Raw genomic sequence first — 20,429 nt, forward strand, 5'->3', positions numbered from 1 at the left:
GTGTGGCATTACAAATAAACGTGATAAACCCAAGCCAAACATGTGCATAACCTCATTAAGAAACACAGACATAACCAATAATATAGAAAGACTTGAATAAGCCATTGGAATTAACCCAGTGATAAACACCGGGGCCGCACATTTCGGCTTCGCTGGTTTACCGTCTGTACAGGGTGCATGGGCAGTAACTTTTTCTGTTATTGTTTGTTAAGTATTGTATAATGTTGAGCCAGTAAAACACGTTGGGATAGTTGGTGCAATGTAGTGGTACTGTTTTTGCTGGTTTTTTTCTTAATGTTGTGCCCTTCTTCCTTTTGTAACAACTTTTTTATTCCCCCTTGCATAATACTCCAACCTTGCAGCCTGCGAGGTATATAAATAAATAAGTACATAAGCACGTCATTCATTCATCTGCATACACCTCGCACCATTCCTTGCTCAACAAACGTCACTGTGTTGATGTCTCGCAGCGTGCATCTACATTAACTGCCGTTTGCGTTTCGGTATGGTTTGTGAACAGTGTAATGCATAAAGATTACATGACATTAAGGTTGTGACCTATGCGGTGCATAAGCAAACCTTGCAAAAGATGACAAGTTGGATTGTTGAAAATAAGATAAATTGTATATATCGCAGTTACTTTAACAGCATTTAATTGACCACTTGACAAAAACTTCACTTCGCATAGATTCCAACACGTACACTGAATCTGCAGTTTTCTTTTTTGCTTATTAATGCAGTCGTTACTGCATGGCCACATTGTAGATTTGAAAACAAAGTGAAATAAATTTGTTTGTTGCAGTATAACAATATGTGTAGATCACTGCGATTGTAACCCCAGAACTTAATACAAACATGCACACTATAGGACGCAGACAAATGTTCAGGACAAATTTCAGAATGTTTGCATCCTGATACTTATGAAAGTGAACGGTTTCATTCCATGGCTGTCAATGAGAGGGAGAGAGAAAACTTAATTGTCTTCGTGGAACAAAAACGCATTGATAAGCTTAGACATATAGTCATTGCTTAACACTTTCGAAATGAATAATTATAGCTTGCTATCAACATTGAAGCAGCCATTCAACAGCAAGAAAAGGAATCAATTTTTCCAGCTCTGAACATTGAATTGCAGTAAATGCAAGCAGGCATAAAATTCTGTCAATATAATGTTTAGGAATACCAAATTGGAATAAACATTGAGGCTTGCATTTGTACTTTCTCTGGCTGAGCAATCTAGTTTGAAATGACTCCCATAAGCATGTCGTAACAATGTTGACCTAATACAGGTTAAATGCATGAGTAGCTTAAGAAATCTGGATGATTGCTATTCATTACAGTGAAGAAACTATAATATCTAATAGCATTAATAATATAATAATAATATTTATTTCCACAAAACAGGCTAACCGTGAGAGCTAGGCGTGCGAGGCTGAGCAGAAAGCTGAAAAATTCTACGGCAAGTGCGCCTGCCGTGGGCCTACGATCCTGCATTATGAATAGCGCGTACTGACATGGTCTTCTTGTTAGAAGTTCCGAGTATACTACCAGCGCGAGACACGGGACAACAAAGTGGACGAGAAGCGTGTCTTTTAGAATGCTATGTTACAACGTACAGGTTTCTACAAAAGTGACGGTAACTGCTCGAAACATTTGATGCGTCGGCTTTTGCGGCTTTAGAAATATTGAGTGGGGGCTCCCATATATATATTCGCAGCGCAAGCACGGCGATGGACGAACCAGGCTAGCGCTAAGGTTGAATTTCACAACACAATTTTCATTCCACGTCGTAATCACACAGATCGTTTGAGGCGTCGTTCAGGGGCACACGCGGGCGTTCGGGTTGGTGCTTCTTGTTGCGTTTGGCGTAAGAATATGGCTAGGAGCAGGCACCACATATGCGCAATGACAGGCAATATACACGCATCATTTCTCTAGACGCTGACGCCGAGCACGGGTAGCGCGAGGATCTTGTTGGGCTGACACGACAACTTCGTGGCAGCCGAATTCCGAATACTGCATATACGGTGAGGGTAGCTATATGAACTTGTCGATAGGTCATCTTGCAGATTGTTGTAGCACAGGCAGAACGAAACGGTCATAGAAGGTAGATAAGACAACACACATCGCTGAACCACCTGCGAACAGCTGTTTACGTGCGCGATGTCGCACGGAACTACAGTAACCGCCGTCGCGCACCCCAAGACAAATCTTAACTAACGTTTTTAAATGAGTAAACGTACATATTATTTGCCTATAATCAAGAGAAGTCAATAATATTATAGTGTAAACGTTTTATTCACTACAATAAAAGAATTATGCAGCGTGTGCCACGAAACCTGGCACTAAGCAACCCTGGGCGTCGCACCAGTCGCACTGTTGAAATCGCAATCATGTGAAATGAGCCCTCTAAAAATCGCATTGCGACGCGTGCGACAGCACCGATTTTCGTCGTTGCAGTCGCAGCATGTGAAACAGCCTTAACGTTTGTTTCCAGCCGCTGCTTGAGGTCGAGGACTTTACCGTAGTTCTTATACCTTCGTTGAGCGCCTCCTCGGTCCAAAGCTCCTGCAGTACGCTCGGTGGCCCTCTTACCTGTCGACCATAAATCACTCTCAACAGTGAGAAATCTAAGCTTGCCTGTGGTACCTCTATGTACGCAAATAGAGAATGGCCGCAATACTTGTCCCAGGCTTCTAGCTGTTCGTAACAGAGTTTGTGTAGCATTTCTTTTAACGTCCCATTGAAGCGTTCAACCGAACCGTTGCACATCTAGTGATGGGACACTAAGCTGAGATGTCTGACAGCAAGAAAGTCATTTACTTCCATCAACAAATCTGAAATAAAGAAAGAGGCTTGGTCGCAAAGGACTTCTTGTGGGAAACCGCCTAGATAAAACATTCCTTTACGTCTGTCAGCCACGGTAGCCTAGTTGATCGTTGGCAAATGTAACGCGTGGCAAAATGCGTCAATGTCCATTGGTACCGTTACCCGCAGTCGAGGTATGGCATAATGTATTATTGATGTTTGCGTCTACTTGCTCAACGGCGCATCAATGAGGGCCATACGGCAGAGCGGAGTTTTGCCAACTCGCTTCTGGGAAATGTTCTTTTTTTCAACACTTGCATGATTTGACATATTTTTCTATGCTTTCCTAGACACCTGGCCAATAAAATGCGCCTAGTGCCTTTTCAGTTGTTTTATTGTTTTCCTTAATGTCCAGAACGTGGGTTTTCGTGTGCAAGGGATAAAATTTGGGAATGTGTGCCTTCAATTACCGCCGCTTGCTGTAACGTCTTTCTTGAGCACAGCTAATATAATTGGTATGGCACTCTCCTGTCCAGGTAAAATAATTGTGCCGTGGGTCCTCTGCCAGTAAAAGATGTTCACCTTGTTTGTACATACTTTCAAGCTGGCATTTCCTGTTGTTCCGACTGAAAGCGTTTTGTATATACTTGAAGCGTGCCGAGGTCATCTATCCAATGGTTCCCTACTACTTTTACCCCATTGACAGCTAAAGATAAGTTACTGTCATCTGTTAAGAGTGTCTTTCACGCTGTTGGTAGATATCTTTGGAAGGCAAAATCGCGACGCGCGTCATAGTGGCGTCTTTGAATTATTCTCTACATTGTACCTTGCGCTCATGTATAAACTGCACAACAGGGTTTCCATTTTTTCTTACCTTACCTGGAAAAGAATTTCTGCACATCAAAATGGCTTCTTCCTTAAGATTTCATTATATACCTCGTGTGGTGGAGCCTAACTAGACTTAAAACAGCCGCTTATTACCACCGACTCGAGACGTCAAAACGGGTTAAGATTTTGTATCTTTAAACTTCCATGACAAAAAAAAAACTTCTTACATTATTTAGGTCTACCTAGTAAGCTGCTCGCTGCCCTTTATTCCTGTTTCGTCTTCAAGTACTGCGGCGAATCTTGTGTTTGATTTACACTTCACTCTTTTGACCGCATAACGGTAGGTGTGCAAAAGGCTTTGCGCGCTCAGCGCTTAACTAGAATGCAAGACAGGTGAAATGTTTATTTCCCTGGCAGTCACAGAATGGCCAGAGAGAGGAGAAGCAGGGTCGAAATCTGTTGAATTCAACTTGAAGAACATCATGCGCCTGTTGATCACATAACATAAGCTCGTGAACATGGCCGCGGGAGTTATACAATGGCTATTCCCCAAATGTAATACATTTCTACGTATCTTCAGAACGAACACTCTGTAAACACGGAGTAAACACTAACACAAAATACTTGCGCTAAACTTTAAAACTGGCGTACCACTACGGCTGACCGTGTATAAGCAGCCAACATATTGCAAAAGCAAAACAGTTCCTATGGACAATGGTGTCTCTCAGGAAAAGTAATGAACGCATGGTCCGAGCTTATTATCAGTTACTGTGGATGTAGCTCTTCGATATACGAATGGGCACGTTGCGCTCATTTTTTCCTAATAAATTTAAACCCTCACTATCAGCATAATTCACAACGCGCGCTTGAAGAAACGTTGTCGATTGTCTCTCTGTTTCTGCAATAGATGGCGCTTTGATGCCATCCGTTAACCGTTCTTCGGAAAAGTACGTTGGATATTTGCTTTTTTTTCTCAACGCTGACGTGCCTCTTGACTGCTCTGAGAACTACTAAGCTAACCTAGTTGCTGAAACTTTGTGAACATTCATATCACTATTTTCCTGCTCGAGAATAACAGTGATACCCCGGCGTTCCATGCTTTCAGCACGGTCAAAGGTATGGAAGTAGTTAAAGGAAATCATCCGATGTTGTGGCAGCCGTTCACGTTCACTACATTGTTGAAACCACAAGGTTAAACAGCACTACTCAAACTTCGCTAAAGTTGTAATTCCCGCCTAACTTGCATATTTATCTGCTGTTGGTGCACAAGAAAAAGGAAAAAGAAATACCTGTGGAGGTACCTGTTTTGGAACATGCTGCTTGTCGATGTACTTAAATCTTTTATGCCCGTGAAAAAGCGTGCGCCTTACCAAAACGCAAACCTGAAACAAACAATACTTTCGTTTTGAGGAAAGCAAAAAAAAAATACTGCCGTGACCAGGATTCGAACCTGGGTTATTGCGGCCACAACGCAAGGTACTAACCACTATACGATCACGGCCACCCCACCGGGACGGTTACTGCAAAGTTATCTGATTGGTGGAAACTGGAGCATCGGGCATATTCCGTCACACTAGCACGTTTTATACAGACACACCATTATGTTTCTTTGAGACCACCTTCTTTCCACTAGCGTTATTTGCGCTTAATTCAACTTTTCCATCGAACACTTTCAAAGCCCTTACGCGAACTGCTGGCCGCTATGAGAAATTCAGAGTGCCCGGTCGAGAGAGTAGGGGCCAAGGACTTGCGCGCTCGAGATAAGTCATCTGATTTCTCTCGGGTGTTTTTAACGCACTAAAATTGGTATTTTGATTGTGTTTTTAATTCACTTTAATCAGAACCTTTATGATGTACTTCCAGCCTGCGCCACCTCAACGCAGCTGCCTTCATCGAATATCAGTAACGGTGTTTTTCGTCTTGAGTTGAGACATTACGTTCAGGGTGGCGAATCAGTTCTGCGGAATCCCCAAATGTGCAGTGCAGCAAGTATTAAAAAAGGGAAAATGTGTCATCCACCCGAATGTAGCACCAACCTAAAAAGGAAACCCACACGGTTTTCTCAGAAAGAACGTTTCGCAGTTAAGCGAAAATTCGTCCTGCTCCGGAATAAGTTCACCTTTCATGAGTTTAGTACAAGCGAAAGCTGTGCCATGGCCTACTTCCCATCTATTTGATTGCCGTTGCCACTCAACAAGATTTTCATTGAACAGAATAGTCTGTCATGCTATGATCATGGTGTCATGTTAACAAGGACAGAAAATAGAAATTTGGCGATGTTGAGGAACTCTGGGCAGCAGTGAGTTGTTGGCCCCAAGTGCATAAAGAATTCGCACTTTTTAAGCGCAGAAAAAAAAAAGGTAAAGCTGACGCTTTGAGACGGCTGGCGCGTAATTCACATAGCGACAATTTGTTTCCTTCATGCGAGAGTACGTCACTTTCACCACATTGATCCTTCTTTTTGGCAGCTAGTGCTTTGAGACGCTATGGGACATTGCACAACCTTCGGAATCGCCTCAATGCTACAAAGCTCTACATTCGGTATAGGTCCAAGTCGCAACGCATCAAGCTGTCACCGTTTATCGCCGAACTATACAATAAATGATGGGTCATGACACCTTTGTTGTCGTCGCGGAGAAGTCAATTTTGTCGCGATCACCAAAACGATATTCGTCGTCCAGCCGTGGTCCCGACGTTGTCGTCACGCTGATCATTGCGTCTCACACAATCGCTCGCAAGCACTAGGGTGCCTCGATGCAAGCGCACGCGCATCGAGGTACCACAGCATTCACGGAGGTGCTGCACCTTCCAGTAACACTTCGCGGATTTCCGAACGATGTTAGATATCCAGCTACCTGCAAAACGCGTCGCGTAAGATTTATTTTCGCAGTGTGGGAGCTCTGCGAATATGTTCGTTAACTCAAGTGAACGGCCCAAGTCACACGAGAAAGCAAGGTTGCACGTGTAGTTTTGATCGGCCATCATTTCGATGCCGCGCGAAGCCTGAGCGGCTCATGTACACGTTGCACGCGTTTCATGCACGGGTCACCTGCGCACAACAACCGCTTACAGAAACCTGCTATGCTGTTCTTCTATTCAGCACGATGTCCCAACATCACGGCCAGCATTAAGTTAGGGATTTAAGGGCAAAATTTTCTTTGTGAAGACTCCTCGATCGGGGCACACTGTTTGCGCCCAGATCGTCAAAATAAATCCCGCACCTACGGTGTGCTTCGAAAGGTTGGGAAAATAATAATGATAATGATTCATATTTGTTGGTCTCATAAGTACCTAACTGGCACAGGGTAATGAAGTAGATTTAAGGTATACCAACCGCACCAATTTCACAGTTTTTCATAAAACGTGAAAGCCCACAGTCACGAGCCATGTAATGTTCTCGCAGTTCACGTCGTTTACTAGACTGTAACTATTAAAATAATTTGTATCTTTTCGTGACATCTTTCAGCTGTTGGGATGAAAGGTCATTATTATTCTTGAACATCATCTATATATGTCATCATGTTGTTCTCACGTTCAAAATCTCGCCCTTTGTATCCTTTCCAGTGTATATAAAGTTGTGCTTGTTAACCTGCAACTTGTGGAGCCCAAGATTCTTGAATAGAGCTCAAAGAGGCCTGCATCAACCGCTTCAATTGATAAGTGTCGTCAACAAAAGTAGTTAACAAGGCGTTATAGCAAAGGCATCTGAAATGACCCTGTATCATTCCGAAGCTAGATTCTACTCAATGAACGAGACAAAATTAAAACTTATGAACAAAAATAACGCATGACCAATATTAGTTATCTATACACTGAGATAAACGCTATCGCTTTACAATTTAATGAACCCGTTGAAGAGCATGCAGAGCACCCAAAAACGTCCTTCTACAGTTTGTTCAAAGTTACTATGGCTCTATCTTGACGCCACTTCTGTGCGTGTAAGTTTCGTAAAAAGATATGAGCAGGTATTAAAAGAGGCATCTGAGTGTCATACGAGCCATTATAAGCTTTCCTTTTGGCTAAACGATTGAAAACCACTAATACTGACGCATTAAAACACTAATGCTGCACTCAGTCATGTTCTAGCAGCGAGCAGATTTGCGTAAAATTTAACTATTTCATAGCTCTAATGAGAAAATACTTGAGATTTAACTCTAAACAACGCCCCACAGAGGGCTCTATTATATGAATAAAGATATACATTTACTTATTTACGTATGATTATATACTTTAAAGGTACAACAGGATTACGTCAAGGAGTGGGAAAAACATTAATACAATTCAGTAAATTAAAGAAAGTATTACAGACAGCCGTAGGTATCGCGTACAACAATCTTAAATGCTTGCTATCAGTGATGGTGCCTTTGGAAGAAGGAAGAGCACTTGTTGCATGCTGGTTTTCGGGATGAAAGAGTCCTTATGTATGCTGTTCCTGCATGATGGCACTGCTATACCGCTTAAACGCATGCTTTGACACAATTTAGGCTTGCATGGTGCAATAAAACATTTTTTAAGGACCGAGCTGTGACTGTATATTTCATGAAACAGACGCGAGAGCATTTACAGCGTAACGACAGGATGGCCAAGGAAGGCAAGGATATGCTTCCCTGATGAGATACCGGTATAACGAGAGGGACAGAAAAAAAAACGTGTAATGAGCACGAGTTATGGTGGATTCAAGGCCGACGATAAGTACGTGACCGAAATCTGAAATGGTCAGTCAGGTCACTCAATTTTTTTTATACGAAAGCGTAAGGCAGGACTCTACTGGCCTACATGGGAAAGGATATATCAACTTTACCACAACTGCCATCCGACATTTCATTGTGGGATGACATTGCTGTCGTCGACACTAAGCCAATGCCCCGAAAAATGGGCGCCCAACATGCGGACTGCCGGGCAGCATTCGCTGCGCCTCATGCGCAGAGATTGGTAGACGCACCGCCAAGTCATGAACAAGTGTACACTGACGCAGCTTTCGACCTACGCACCATCGAGGTAACAGTCGCCTACAACGTAGTGGGTTCTTGTGCGACACATTCTACCTTTACAACTGCTGATGCTGACGACCCAACGGAACTTGAACTACGCGAAATAGTCTGGCCATTAGATATAGCTTCAAGCACCACGCAAGCAAAACACATCGATACATACACCAACTCTCAGTATGCACTGCATACCTGCAAGTTGCGCCATACAGCGTCATCGGAAGTACTCCAAGTCAAGCAGGCCTTCAGGCGTGCGGAGGCCCACGGGGTCACTGCAACACTTCATTTGATCCCTGGTCACCAGGGCATCGAGGGAAATGAGAGAGCCCACGAGGTGACGCGCGCCCTTCTTTCCGACTATTTCCAACCGCGTCGTCTACCGGGATCCTTCAGAAACCCTCACACCCAGGACAAGTAGCACGACAAATGGAGACCCGTAAGACCCAGACAGAGCTCTGAGAGCAGCAGCGAACCGACGCAAGAAGGAACTCCGTGCGAGTGTGCCCTCAGAGCCAGACCCACTTCCCAGGTCGGCACAGGGGCTGCTGCATAGGCTCCGTTCTGGCTTCGTCCTCACACCGTATGTGCTGGAACGGTGGCGGCAGTACCGGCCACGCCGGGAAAGACACCCTCCATCTCCGTCTCCCAACTCCCTTCCATCGCAGGAACCCGGCCCTCCCACAGCCAACCAAGAAGCACCCCAGGCGCCACACAGGTGCCCTGACTGTGACATGGCCACGCGGCCATCCGCAGCCCATCTGTTTTGGGAGTGCCAGCGACACGTTCAGCCGCGAGACCACTACCTGAGGGCGGTGCGAGTGTCGTCGTACGGGGAGTCGATTAGGTCGGCAACTGGCTCGATGGATTCCGACAGGGTCATCCTGAACTCGCTCTTGGCTTTCGCCAAGGACGCCCAGCTCCTAGGATGGCTCTGAATACGCCTCCCCCCTCCTCTTCCTATTCCCCATTATAGGCCTTCGAGCCATCCCTCAATAAATACATCTTGTCATCATCATGCCAAAGCGTCAAACAGCCCATTGTGCGAAAAAACCGGCGTCTGTCGTCTGTAGCAGCGAAACGGCGCCTGAACTCGCACTGCCATTCGCTGCGACGCCACGCCACGGGCGCGCCTCGACGAAGCAAAGCGGGCGAGAGGGAACACCTGCTGCAGCGATAAAGCACCAGGCTTTCCGTCAGGGGAGAGGGCTTCGCCTCATCGGTGTCATGCGGCGTTGGTACCGCAGGCTGCTGCTGCTTGCGGGTTCAGGCAGCACATACCGCTATGGTACATTACTCGCACCGCAAATTTCGAAGAACCGCTCAGTGCCTTTCAGTTGGACATTAATGCTGCATTCACAACTCATATGAAGCGCTTAGGTCTCCTTAGATTTTTGTACTTCCTCGTAGATGTATATTCCTTCATTGAAAATGGCTATCGTAGATTTATACGTTTGCCCTTGGTGGTATATGTACATTCAAGTTTAATATGGACAAGTGTATTTTATATAGTAGAGGTATAGTTTGCGAGACGACAGCTCTCGAGAAAAATACCGGCGTGAATATAAGCAAGCATGTGGTTAGTGTTATGGATGACGTAGTCAACATCCGCATGTCAAGAAAGATAGAGATAAGGACGCCGAAAGGTATTCGTTTGAACTAATGAAATGCGATGTTAGGCCATTAAGAAAACAGATTACCTTATGGTAGTATTCTCACGGTGAGACGCCCACAATCATTTGCACTGCTTTCATTCGGACAACCATGAGCCCTATTTATTTATTTATTTATTTATTTATTTATTTATTTATTTATTTATTTATTACGGAGTTACCGCAAGACATATGTGCCAAAATATTAGCAAAAGGGCGTCAAATAACCGCATACATCCCTGTTTGACGCTGGTACGGTAGCAAAGAGTTAGCGCACTTGTCCGTTATCTGGCGAGTAAAGGCATCTGGAACATTTGGCTTTAGTCTGGCCTAGGCCCCTGTGCATCTAGTGCCTAATATCTTCAGTGCCACAGCACAGCCACAAAAGGTGATGAATGTCACGCGTACACACATGAAGACGTTTCATTAAAATCTGCTCCAAGTTCATGGGCATAAGCGAAGTTATACAAATCATAGTATATTACAGTTATCTACCGATGTTTGATGAGTGAGAAATCAATAAAATCGGGTCATTCATTTATATGAATACGGAAAACCAAGCGTCCAAAGACAGATCATTAAGGAACGCCGGACAAGACAACCAATGAGCTGTTGTTAGCGGTAATGTATGGGTGAGATTGGAAAATCATATTTAACACAGAAAAACAACACTGCTCTCAATATAAACTTTACGAAGTTTTAAGAGAAGGATTTCATATGAGACCAATTTTAATACCCTTGCGAAGTCGAAAAATACGTAACCAGTGCCAAGTTTACGATGAAATGGCTAAAAAGAACATCAGTAAAAGAGAGTAGCTGCGTTTCCCAAAACAAAAACGTTTTTTTTTTTACTAAATACATTTTAGCAGCTGATAAATACAGAGCTGTCATAATGTAAAAATGAGCTCGCTCTCTCACAAATTAAGTTAGGTGAGAGCATATCGCGTGCTTTAAGATCTCACATCGACTGATTGTGAGCTATTTTTCTCCGTATTATGCTCGCTACCTGATTCGGGGGCGGGAATCACCTTTGCTACCTTCCAGTCGCCGGGTAGTACCATACGTCAAGCGACGTAGCAGCCAAAAATAAAAAAAAAGTGTTGCAGCACCGTTGCAGCAGCACACTATAGAGGTCGCGCAGAAGTCTGAGAAGCAACAGCATGTGAATAGACTTCGCGACTATCTTCACTATCTATAAAGTAAACAACTATAGGAGACACTACTTCCACTACAAATAAAACTCTGCATTGGTCAACCTTTTAAATGTTTCAGGATGTATGCAATCGAACTCATCACGATTCGAAATTTACTGTGCTGGTCAACACATGTGGAGACCGTTCGCGGCGAAAAAAAGGGAGAAGGTTACCCGCATGTCGCCATCAGTACTCATGCACCCCAGTAGTGAAAACTCCATTTGGGACAAATATTGCCAGCACTCCACTATTGCTTACGCACGTTCATGAGGTTCATAACACCGTCAAGGACAAAGCCGTTAGAGTCTGCTCAAACAGCCATGTGTGGCTATAGCCACATTCCCGTCGATCGTTTGGTAGATTTGCAATTGCGGTTTTCTTTCTTCTTACAGCCGAAGGCGTTCATCGTTGCCCTTTCTCCTTCCTCACGTCCGACACGACACATTGCAAGGGAGGTTACAGACGTTGCCTCCGCACTTGCATCTAAGGTTGCAGGGCATCAGCCGTTCCAAATCACGATTCACGTCTTACGCGCCGCCGACGTGAATGGGGCAGGAGGCGGACGTGTCTTGGCTAGTTACCAGACGACTTTCCATCTGTTTACCAGATGTGAAGTCATTGCGAAATCAATAGATCAAGGCCCACTATGCCGAGGAATGAAGCCACTGAGGTGGAAAACGAAGCAGGTGCTGTCGTGGAGAAATGAAATTCAGAGAAGGGGCAACGAAACTAGAACAGCATGCCTGAGTTTAAGAGAGATATTTTCTTTCTTTTACTTGCGAGTTTTTCTACAGCCGTACAATACGCATATTGGACAGAATGAATGGCATCCCTCTGAAAATTCCGCCAACAAATCCTCCACTTTATTCATCTAAAAAAACAAATGAAACAATCTAACTTATTCTTGTAGACTGTGCGGGTTTCCATTCTGCCGTTCGCATTTCATTTCTCCTCGATAGTAAATAAAACGCTCAAGTCAAGCGCTCCCCCGCGGAAGTCAAGCAACCTTTGATATTCTTACGTAGGATGCCATGTAGCATCCTTCGCTGAAGTACTTTTTTTTGCGAGCGTTGTGTTTTATTTTATAATGTTATATTAATTTTTTTTTTACCTTTGACTTACCCTCTGTATCCAGTCTCTGAGGCCATGTTACTTTAAATGGCGGCGGAGTTGCGGTGTCGTGCTGCCTCAAATTTTTGGGGGACTAATGGTGTCGAAAGAAGGGGAGGAGATATTTTTTTATATATATATAACGCACGAGCCTCTAAACGTATCGAGCAGTGGAGAGGGGTGGGGGGCTTGTAACTATAGTGTATGCAGTAATTAAGTTAACGGGATCAGTGTTATTGAAGCCCCATGATATTTGACTGAGATGCGGTCAGTGTGACCTCAAAGCAAGCAGTTCGCCCATAATGCCTAAATGTGTGCGATTCTTGCTATTGAGCTGAACAATTCGTCAGCTTTGTCTTTTTCGCGAACTCCAGACACCTTCCCCATTCTACACGAAAACGTTCTGCTGCGCCGCGCCCGTTCATCTCCCCGCCTTCTCAGCTCTCTGAGTACGCAACGCCTGCATGGATCTGCGAAGGCTTTTCTTTAATTGTTCTATACCATCTGTGATTGTATCATGGAAGCGTTTGCTTACTCATTCTGTCGGTGGACCTGAAGCTAAAGGATTCAGAGTCTTGTTAATGAAACACGTAGCATACTAAGACCTTGTAACTCCAGCTTCATTCATTATACTTATTGGCGAAAATTTACTTCACTTTCTGCTGGTTCGTTTTTTACTTTCTTTTTGGTTGACTTACTTCTCAGAGTTTGTTTTTCTGAGTGTATCGTCTGATGTAATAACATACAAAAACTTCACCCATGAATGTCAATATATTCGAACAATGCTCCCATGTAATACCCCGCAAATAGTGTTTGTGGGTTAAATAAGTTATTATTATTATTATTATTATTATCAAGAAATAAAAAACCTTTTAAGGTACCCGTTTCCACTACTAAGTATGGTGAAGCGACAAGAAGTGTATACATCCCAAAAATATTTAACGATTTGGCCGTTGAATTCTTCTTGGCAACTTCGAAAAAACAGTTGAAGAAATTATTGATGAAATGTTGAAATTTAGTCCTGATCTTGACTTAAGTTCAATTCAATTCAATTCAATTCAGTTTATTCGGACATACAGATAGTACAGAATGTCCACGAGGCGCGACAAAAGGAGGCAACAATGCCTCCTGACAGGGTCTTCACCTCGGGATCACATTATGACAGCAGGTCGGCACGACAAAATACTGCATTCTGCAGATCTCACTACATTGCAAAGTCAAAGAAATCAGTGGAAGTTCAGAAATACAAAACTGTGTCACATATGACAAATTATCCTATGATTTAATATTATACATTGAATTCATCATTCTAATTCACGGAAACAATGATGTAGAGAATCATTCAAATAGCACTTGATCAAAATAAAAGAAAGATACAATTCTAAGCAAAAGAGGCCGGAGAATAAAGCATCATTTTCATTTTTTTTTTAAATTGAGAAAGGGTTTGGCAATCATTTATGCAGTTGATCATTGAAGGATAAGTGTTACAGAGTGTAACTATTTGGTTGTCTATGATGCGAGTACCATAATTTGTGCGTGGCTTAGACCAAACCATAGATACAGTGCGCAAGTTATGGGTAAGGTTCCTGTTTAAGTACTTAGTGCGGAAGGATGTAAAATCTTGCTTAATGTAATGAAAAATGAGTACAGCCAATGAGAAGCTGTAAAGTTGATAGTACGGCAGTACCTTAACTGCGTCGTACAGGGATTCCTTGACAACAGGTGCGGAACGGAATACCGTCTTCAACGCCCTGAACTGAAGCGAGAAAAGGCGGTCTGAATCTGATTTGTTACATGTACCCCAAACTAGCTGACAGTACATAAAGTAGGAGTGAACAACGGAAAAATAAATCTGCTTTCTCAAGCACAGAGGTAAAAGATATTTTACGCGTTGCAACAAACCGATGGACCTAGATGCCTTCAAACGGACCTGATCCACGTGATCTGTCCATGTTAAGTCATATTTGAAACAGACGCCCAGGAAGCGGCAAGAATTTGTTGGCAACAGATTGGTATTATAGATCTGTAGTTGGACGTGATGATTCAAGGGCTTATTTTTGGGACGGAAAATAATATATTGTGTTTTCTTTATATTTAAGTCAAGTTCATTGTTGTTTAACCAGATCTGTAGCTGACTCAGCCACTGATTTGCATGTTGTTCAAGTGAGGCTAGATTTGAACCAGAAAAGAAGACATTAGTGTCATCCGCGTAAAGGATAATATGAGGTGTCAGGGGGATGTTAACGATGTCATTGATGTATAAAATAAAGAACAAAGGCCCAAGAATAGATCCTTGCGGTACACCGTACTTAATTATTCCTATATCTGACAGAAATTGATTCATACTAGTGTATTGTTTTCTTCCTTTGAGATAACTGTCTATCAGTTCATGTGCTATTCCTCTGAAACCATACTTTCCCAGTTTTTCCATAAGAATTTCATGTTTAATAGAATCGAAGGCTTTTCGGAAGTCAAGAAAAATACCTAGTGTATATAGTTTTTGTTCAAAGTTTTCCAAAATACGGTCCTTTATGAATAGCAGTGCTGTCTCCGTTGATTTTCCAGCCTGAAATCCATATTGTTGTTTACATATTATATTATGAGCATTTAAAAATTTGTTTAACCTCGTGTATATTATGCGTTCGGGGATCTTAGAAAAGAGCGGCAAAACAGAAATAGGTCTATAATTATTTAGATCATTTTTTCCTCCTCCTTTGAATATTAAGGTTACGCGTGCAACTTTCATTTTTTCAGGGAATATACCGGTCTCTAATATGAGATTACAAATATGTACTAGAGGACCCACAAGTAATGGAAGTACGGCCTTGATGGGGCGTACACTAATATCGTCATTTCCTGGCGAGCACCCACCCTTCATTGCCCTTACAATACCTACAACTTCTTCCTCCGATGTAGGTATCAGAAACAGTGAATTGCTATTAGTGGAAGGAACATATGAAGTGGTAGGCGTTAACGCTTGGCTCATGCGTGAGCAATTTGGCGAACCTGCATTGAGAAAATGTTCGTTAAACTTGTTTGCAAGTGGTACCCCTGAAAATCTTGTACCGTCGATGTAAAAATCCAGCGGAATGCGTGCTTTGCCACCTTTTATGATGTTGTTAGCTGTTTGCCACAATAGTTTAGGGCTGTTCATGACTGTGGAAAATTTGTTGTCGTAGTAAGCTGATTTTGCTTTCTTAAGATCTGAAGTTAAGTTGTTACGAAATTTTTTAAATTCCGTGAAATGAACCGGATTTTTCGTTTTTATGAAACGAGCAAACAGCCAGTTTTTTCTGTTTATACGTCTGTATAATACCGGAGTAATCCACTCTTTTCTTATCCTCCTGTGCTTTTTTATAGCCACGAGTGGAAAAGCACTGTTATAGTGGCGAAGCACTTTCTCTAGAAAAATGTTATATGCCTTACACGGGTTGCTTTCACTATATATATCATCCCAGACTACGTCAGCCATCAATGAATGGAACTGCGCAATGTTATTCTCATTGATTATTCGTCGGAGGAAATTAGTTCGATCCATTTTTTTCACCAAGGAAAAGAAGGCAAAAAAAGGAAGGTGATCACTTAAGCTCATCAAAATTACACCGGATGTTATTTTATTTAAAGGTAAATTAGTGAAGCACAAGTCTATGAGCGTTTCAGAGTGTTGACTGATTCGTGTGGGCTTATCTACAATATTTTCACAACCATATGATAACATCAACTCGAGGAGATGCACCTGGCTAGCGTTGCTTCTTAATAAATCAATATTCATGTCACCAAATATAATAACATGTCGTTTAGTGAAGGTAGCATATTCAAGAAAGGACTCAACGTAAGTAAGAAAGGTGCTGACTAATCCGTGAGGGGGTCGGTACGTGAGAAGTATAATTGTATTCTGATTGGTCACACCAACTGTCTCAAAGTCATCACAAACTACGGTGAATTCCGGAAGAACCCCATAATCAATGTCTTGCTTTATATACAAAGATACGCCACCGCCACGTCTTCCTTTTCTAAATACAGAGACATTGTCATAACCTGTTAACTGTGTAACATCGCTATTTGATATATACCATGTTTCTGTGAATCCAATTATGTCAAAGTGACATTTTATGAGCTCGAGATCAGCCTCAATTTCAGCAATCTTATTTCTGAGGCTTTGTGCATTCAAATGATATAAGGAAAAATGTTTGCAATCGCTATTTTCATTTATGAACGTGTTAAGGGAGTCGCTAGTATAATACATCGTGAAGGTTAACAATAACAGCAGCAATAAAAAAGAAACCAACTTAAGCAATTAGCTCAAGGTCTTGTTCAGAGGCAATCCTTATTGCCCTTGCGCCAGGTTCTTTCCTTACAAAGACCCTTCCATCGGAACACCATGAAAATTGGTAGCCTTGTTCACCTGCTCTTGATTTGGCAAGCCATAAAAGCTTTCTGTTCAGTGCCGTCAGGTTATCGAAAAAGGAAATGTCTTTATCACACTTCTTCACAACTTTACGCTTTGCAAGCCAGTTTTCTTTCACAGATTGGCGGGAAAACCTTATGAGAATGATAGGCACTTTGTTAACACGTGCTGGCAGGCGATGCAAACCGTCCACATCACACTCATTCAGCAGGGGAAGCTCGAGTTTCTGAGCAAGATTATTCAGTTTTCCGAGAAGGTTTTCTTTTTCGGTGAAAGATATACCGTGAATTTCCATGTTGTGACGCCTACTGTATTGCTGCAATTCGTTTAGTTCCTTAGTTAGCCTTGCAACTTCATTTTTGTCTTGGTGTGCCTCTAAGACTTCTACTCTCTTGCTAAGGCTCTCGATCTGCCCCTCATGTCTGTCAGACGTTTGTAGGAGAGCATCATACTTGTCTGACACATGTTGAACAAACTTTTCAATGTTACCGACAGTTTCCTTTAGGTTTGACAAGTCTTCCACTTTGGCAGTTAGATTTACCAGACTGCCATTAATTGCAGCAAGTTGCTTAAGGACAGTTGAAGGTAAGTCATTGTTACGGTGCACTTTGCGCGAAGCGGTCATGCGACATGTCGGACATTTCAATGTGTTCTTTGCTTCCTCAGTTTTCGTCTTGAATGCGCGTTCACTTATGCCAGAACATTTGCCTAGGTGGTAGTATTGACAACACTCAATACATTTCATGGATTCCTCATCATTTGAAAGTTCTTCACAACACGAAAGACAAGTATCGGTTGTCATAATAGCATTCAAAGCAGTGAAGGCAGCAATAGAGGCAGCAATAACGGCAGCAGGGGCAGCAACAGAAATGAAAAGAAATACAGGTTAGGTTCAAATAATAATAACCAACCTGCGTATGACAAGTGATGAGAACAGGGCCCACGAACCAGTTGCCGCCACTGCTGCCGAATGTGTGAAGCTGGCCAGCACGGTCTTCGCTTTTAAAGGCGAATTGAAGGGGCGGTTCCGGGGAACTGGTCACACGTGTTCCAGAAGCCGGTAATGCAACCGATAGCTTGATGGTGGAGGCTTGCGCTTGCGCCGTTGATGCCCAGAATTTCGATGATCCTGCGTATGACAAGTGATGAGAACAGGGCCCACGAACCAGTTGCCGCCACTGCTGCCGAATGTGTGAAGCTGGCCAGCACGGTCTTCGCTTTTAAAGGCGAATTGAAGGGGCGGTTCCGGGGAACTGGTCACACGTGTTCCAGAAGCCGGTAATGCAACCGATAGCTTGATGGTGGAGGCTTGCGCTTGCGCCGTTGATGCCCAGAATTTCGATGATCCTGCGTATGACAAGTGATGAGAACAGGGCCCACGAACCAGTTGCCGCCACTGCTGCCGAATGTTATGAATGAATGAAGTTGCTTATGTTATCTCTTTATTTACTATGTCATTGTCTATTAACGGGTAATACTACCAAACATTCTTCGCAAAGTTGAAAAAAAAATGTGTTATTATGTAAATGTCTACCTTTTCACTTTTTATGTAAATATATAACCACATCGCTGTACCGACTCTGCCGGCCCTAGTCGCACAAGTCCTCGTGGACTTAGACAGGCCCGTTTCCTTGTTTTGCTTTTGGATGTGTGTCAATTATTATTATTATTATTATTATTATTATTATTAATATTATTATTATTATTATTATCTTTCACTCCATTCCTAATGCTGTATCAGGCTATATGTATTCGCCAACTCGGGTACGCATCGGCAATGTGGAGCGGAACTACCTAATCCCAGAGTGGTGGTTGAATAGAAAAAGTTCAGAAACCATTCATTGCAATTTACCGCCATCATTATTGCACTGATATTGGTCAAACTTGGGATGCTATAAAATAAAGCTACTCCAAACGTGTCTATTCCAATTCTGTTACCAGCGCTCCACGATTGATCAAAAAAATTTCGGACCACCCCTATTTCGTCTCTCTCTCTCTCTCTCTCTCTCACGCAACGTCACGCTAACGGCGAAAGCGCCCCATGTGATACGATATGTGCACTATTATTATGCGTCACTATACCAAACGAAAGAAACATAATTATTTCTGGTTCGACGCCTTTTCCGCCATTAGCCCTCTACTATATTGGTCAAGCACTTTCGGGCTGCGCCCACTTCGCCTGTCTGTCACATGATGCCACGAAACCCCGAAAGCGTATTACCTCAAAGTGACGTGTACGCGTTAAAGATGCATTAATACGCCGAGTAAAACTGGATTTTTTTTTTCTGAATAGCTGGGCTGTGCCCCGTTCTAAAAGGAATAAAAGATGCCTACCCGCCGGAGTATATGAATTTATTCGCGTATAATAAACATTTTTGTGGGGCAGTGTAACGTTATCGAGACCTTTCTGCCAACTCTTCTTTGCTGAGGATCCGTTTCAGCGACGTTCTTAACCTTTCGTTGCATACCGCCGCGATTATCAACGGACCACCGCAACCTAAGAAAGGGAAAACGGACCAATCACAGACGCTGGCACCACCCTCCTCATCCGGTTATCTGCTTTAACTGTGCTGGCTCGTCCCCATCAAAACCCTCGCCACTTGAGCGTGCTCCTCGCCTCGTGCCAGCCAATTAGATAAGACGAAGCCGCTCAGTGCAGGCAATGCTATTTGCTTTGAAAGCAAAGTAAGTGTACTCCTATGAACGAGCACCGCGTTTGATTGGGCTTTTCAAACAACGCTGTGGGTTACCGCCCGATGTTGCGTCGGTGGTTACGTGAATTTGACGTCACGAGATTGGAATAAAAACAGCTCGGAATAGTTCTACGTCATAGGTTCCTTGTAGCGCTTGTACTTTACCCTCACTACCGTCGCTAATTACCTGCCGACATATTCGCGCAGACCTCCTTTTTTTTTATAAGATATTACACGCAAACTTGAACTGCGCTCGGCTACTTAAGTATGTCGCGCTTCGTATTCCGCAGAAAGTAACCGACCAGCACGACAATTGTTCGCTCCTTCTTGTCACAGCAATGCTGTGCACAGAATTCAAAATCTCTGTAATACGTATTTCGCTGATCTTGATATTTTTCATCAGTTGATTTTGTCGCTTTGTTCACAGCTTCGCATTGCCGCGCTAGTTTTTCTCGGTGTATACGTGCTCGCCTACACCATGTGATTTTGGGCATATTCAGCTGGTCTGGAGATGTATAATGTGACAGCCGTTCTTTTTATTTTCTCACACGTTCAATGTCCTTGATGCGTTGTATTTACATATGTACATTGCATGAATCGTTTTCCCTCTCTTCATTAACTTTCCCTTACGGTTTACTTTTAACCGTATAGTTTTTTTTACTGTACTTGCACACTAATTGAAGAAAACGAGTAACAGCACTGAACAACGGGACGTGACTGAGACAGACGAATACTGTTACTCGTTTTCTTCA

General features: G+C 43.0%; 1 protein-coding gene and 1 non-coding gene across 2 annotated transcripts in view; one reads left to right on the forward strand and one right to left on the reverse strand.

The window, feature by feature from the left end:
* The window catches only part of LOC135913024 (lipopolysaccharide-induced tumor necrosis factor-alpha factor homolog), a 541,041-nt gene that overhangs the window by 516,926 nt on the left and 3,686 nt on the right, over window positions 1-20,429 (forward strand). The gene's annotated exons all lie outside the window — the stretch shown is intronic.
* On the reverse strand, window positions 5,066-5,137 carry TRNAH-GUG (transfer RNA histidin (anticodon GUG)). The gene has a single exon. It is a non-coding gene; the product is annotated as a tRNA-His (tRNA).

The sequence above is a fragment of the Dermacentor albipictus genome, chromosome 1, assembly GCF_038994185.2.
Source record: "Dermacentor albipictus isolate Rhodes 1998 colony chromosome 1, USDA_Dalb.pri_finalv2, whole genome shotgun sequence".
In the NCBI taxonomy this organism is placed as follows: Eukaryota; Metazoa; Arthropoda; class Arachnida; order Ixodida; family Ixodidae; genus Dermacentor; species Dermacentor albipictus.